Below are 4,692 nucleotides of genomic sequence, written 5' to 3'. Positions count from 1 at the left end.
GCTCATTAAGGATTAAACGAGCCAGACTTGATAAGGCAAATACTCGACTCGACTCAACTCGTTTACACCCCTAGTGAGCATTAAGCATTTTATTAATTTATTTTAAAATAAATTAAAAAAATAATTATTATATATTCATAATGATTTATAAATTAAAATTTATATTACATTTATCTCAAATTAAATCTAACAATAATTATTATACAATTAAACATTTGGCGCAGTAGGGAGAATTTATTATATGAACATTCTATAAAAAATTTATATGCTTATACAGATAAGATAAGTAAACTTATAAAAGAAATGTGATTTTTATGTGAAAACTCAAAATATAAACAAAAATCATAAAATTTGAGTGTCTAATCTATTCAAAATGATTTTATTATCATAAATCATAAATTACAAAGGATGATATTCCTTGTAATTGGAGAAAACTTTAATAAATCACATAGATATGAATTATAGAGATGTCATAAAGAGATTATTAGTTTGCTCACTCCTTATGGAAGGTGAAACTAGTGACCAAGAAAACAAACATAGACTATTATAGAGATCGTAACGCTGGCCTTAAAGTTTAAATCAAGTGTCCTAAGGTTTCATTTGGGGAGAAATTATTATGTGCGGAAGCCGAATGCAACTCTACATTCGAAGGCGAATCAAGTGCAATCACGTCAACGGTATCGAGCCATACCGAGCAGTATTGAGCCGCGGTACATAGTGAAGGGGTGATGTAGTACATTTTGGTTGGTCTCCGGACGGTATTCGACATCCACACAGAATAATTTTTCTCATTTGGGACATCTTTCTTATGTTTTCTCAAATAAATGTTAGTACAAATATTTCTAATTCAAGATATTTTTATATTAAAAAGCTATTTTAGAATGTATTAGAAAAATTGTTCCAAACAAAGCCTACGTTATTGGTGTATTCAGATTTGATAGAATCTCTATTCCTACAAGTATGTGATTTTCAACTCTACATGATTTTTTGTGGTTTGAAATTTATATGTATCATTTATAGTTAAAAGCTATTGAGTTGTTATTGAATGTCTTTATAATTTTATTAAGATGTGTGATTTGATCAGATGTTTTGTGTGCGTTTTGAACGAGTTTATACATTTTATCAATGGCTGAGCCAGAAATTTTATTCAAGGGGGCAGGGGGCTAAATTAAATTAGTTCTGTTTGTCATCTCATCTGGAATGTTAGAATACATTAAAATAATTATGTTTGTCGTCTCTTTACCAGAGCCAAGAGGAGCTATAAGATCAAAATTAAGAATGCAAATAATATTACTCTTAGAACTTAAAGACATAAATATATGTCACGGGCGGTCTCCGTTTAGAGCCGAGAGAGTAGCGAAAGAGAAAATAATAGATTCAGCAGTCACTGCTATACGCTGCATGTGAATTCATTATCAAAGCACTGTATATGATCTTTTAGCCATCAGATCAATGTTCTAAGCTTTGCAAAAAGGTGAATGAAGGAAAATTTATGCACAGCACTCCAATAATACCGATGAAGGTCTGTGTTCTGATGGATCTCAGAAGCCATTGATGGATCTAATTCACAGTATTCAATCACTGTAACAGGCCCACCTCTTCCACTTTGCACAATTAAAGAGACCAACCTTCTCCTGTATTTGCATTTATTAGATTCACTCATTACAGAAAGAATGGTGAACTATGTGTAAAATTATCATGCATTGATATTAATGCAGTCAAGTACTTAGAGAACAAAAGAGGCATCAGCAGTTTTTTTTTTTTTGGTGCGAACTTATATTTTATAATTTTATGTAGATGTAAATGGTGAACTAAGTATACATTTATATTTTATTTTTATTTTTTTTAAGTAGTTTGGATATATTTATGATAATTTTTTTAGGAGAATGATATGTATTTTCTATAATTTGAATCTCTTGTACTAAGTTGATTTATGTGTTTAATTTCTTAAAAATATGGATGTCAAAATAGATTGATGGATTATGTTTGAATCTGATCTAAAATGACCTAAATAGAATCCAATCAACTCAAACATGTTTAATAAACGAGTTAAAAATATCAATACGAACCCGACCCATTAGCAACCCGAATTAACCGACCCACTATTCATTTTCTATTAAAAAAATTAATTATTAAGTATAATATTTGGGATATTTGATAAAAAATAAGAAGATTATACATAAGGAAAAAAATTTAAGAAAATAATCTTAAATAGATCATATTCGAGTAAAAAAGATTCGCAGTATACATCATAGCAAACTAGAGTTCCATCAAAAGGCTAACTACTTCACAATGCTAATTAGCGACATCATTCTAAGTTTGAGCCCATTAACACACGCCTATCTTTACTTATTTGTACACATTCCGCACAAGAAACTCGCCCCTACATAGAAGAGTAAAAATAAAACTCACTTGTTAGTAAGGTCAAATGTCACCGCGGATAAATTAAGATTCAACAAGTTAGATCATTATTATTATTATTATTATTATTATTTAGTAAGAATTTGATGCATTCTACTCTTTCTATATATGAAGCATAATAGTGATGGGTGCTGCATGTTTATAATTGATCGAATAATTGATAAGAGCAAGTTCATTAATATATTTTTTTTTATTTTTTTATTTAATGTATTTTAAATATATTTATAATGATTACTTAGGAGAATGGGATGATCTCTCTGGAAGCCAAAGAAATCATAATGTTGTCATGTTAGCTATAAAGTCTTGTCAATGCAATGACTGTTCGTTTGCCCCTTGAGAATGACATGACTATTTTGTATTGGTGAAGTACAATTATCAAACAGTACTGTCCTAATTTTTTTTTTTTTTTTTTTTGGGAAAATACTTGTCCTAATTAATCTTGTGAATTCGGTGAAGTTGAAAAGATGATTTGAAAATTATCAAGATTCAGGTATCACGTATCACCTATAAGAGATTCCAGCTTAGTTTGAGACGGTTTTCTTTCTGCTTCCTAAAGTAGTTTTCTAATAAAAATATTAATTTTTTACTAAAAAGTTACTTTAAAATCCAGGAAGAAAGCTGTTTCAAACGAAACATTAGACTTGATTTGAGGCAACTTTTTTATTGCTTTCAAAAGCAACTTTCTAATACAAAAATTTCTTATTTTTTAACTAAAATTTATTTTAAAAAGCAGTGAGAAAGCTATCACAAATGAAGCTTTACATTTCAATACTTACAACAACAGCAACGATATCAAGCATTTATCTCACTATGTGGGGTTAGCTACATGAATCACTTTTCTCTATTGTGCTTGTTAACAGTCAAATTCTTATTTAAATCTAATAAAAAATCATTTCTAACATTTTCTAACTAATTATTTTTAGGTCTACCTCTAACTTTATGAACATAAGCCAAATCTAATATATCTACTCTCCTAGTCGGGCTATCGCAAGGCCGACGTTTTATGTGACCAAACCATCTATGATGACTCTTTCTAATCTTTTCTATCACTGAAACTACTCTAACATTTTAACGTATATACTCGTTTCAAATTTTTTCTCGAAGAATTAGTGATTAGAAATCAGCATCTCTAAGGAAAGTAATGGCTTTGTTCATTAAAAATTATTGCGTATCTCAAAATGAAAACTTTTTACCAACCAAATTACAAGAAAATGCGTACCTTTTAGGGATTAGTGCATGTAAATAAGGATTCAATTAGTGATTTGTATTGGTCTATTTTATTTGTAGAACTTCTATGTATTGCATGTCTTTATGCAAGTGGTCTAAGACATTGCGCCAATATCGATGTCAGGCACTTACAAGCTATATGTTGGTGGTAATGATGAGGAAAAAAGAGAACGTTGTGCTGTCTCTCTGGTCTTCCATTATTCCTCTTGGAGCAAGTGGAAGGTTGAGTGTATTCATCAAAGAAAACAAATGGAATGAATTCACAAAATTCAAATGGCAATAATTATTGTTGTCATCAGCCAACCATTATGTTCAACACTAAGAGAAATTATTCTGTGCGGACATCGAATCGTCATGAGTCAAATTAAAACATGTCAGGTGGACACCCCACCTGAGGTGTCCACCTGACACACAACAAAAAAAATGACGTGACATGTTCTGATTCTCCTCTGGACGACGTCTGTATCCGGCTATCCGCACAAAATAATTTATCAAATACTAAAGTCATAAATATTGTAGATCAGTTTGATCTATTAGTTGAAAGTTTTGATTATCTATTAGAGGTTTTTAGTTCGAGTCTTACATATGTGAAATGTGTGCATGAATTTGCCTTATTTAGCCTTAAATGTCCAAAAAAAAAAGGAATGAAAAGGTAAAAAGCTATCATACTTAAGTCTTTCTCTCTCTCTCTCTCTCTCTCTCTCTCTCTCTCTCTATATATATATATATATATATATATGGAGTGTGTGTGTGTGTTAAAGTATAGCTTTAATATATATGAGATTCTATTAGGAGATTTTGATTATTTTGAATTATAAAAAAAAATATACATTCTTATTACAATAATGAGATTTATTGATGATGCATGAAGGATCTAATAATTTTTCAGGTGGCACTTTCATGAAGGTCAATTTTGGCTGAGTAAAGTGAGTCAATATGGTTAAGGGAGGCCAAATTGGGTTGAATAAGGATGGTCAAGGCTAATTGAGTTGAGTGCAAATGCCATTAATTATGTTTATTCACAAAAGTAATTATAAATAAATT

This window comes from Dendrobium catenatum, unplaced genomic scaffold (genome assembly GCF_001605985.2).
Source record: "Dendrobium catenatum unplaced genomic scaffold, ASM160598v2 fragScaff_scaffold_716, whole genome shotgun sequence".
Lineage (NCBI taxonomy): Eukaryota > Viridiplantae > Streptophyta > Magnoliopsida > Asparagales > Orchidaceae > Dendrobium > Dendrobium catenatum.
Note: the sequence above shows the minus strand (reverse complement) of the source record.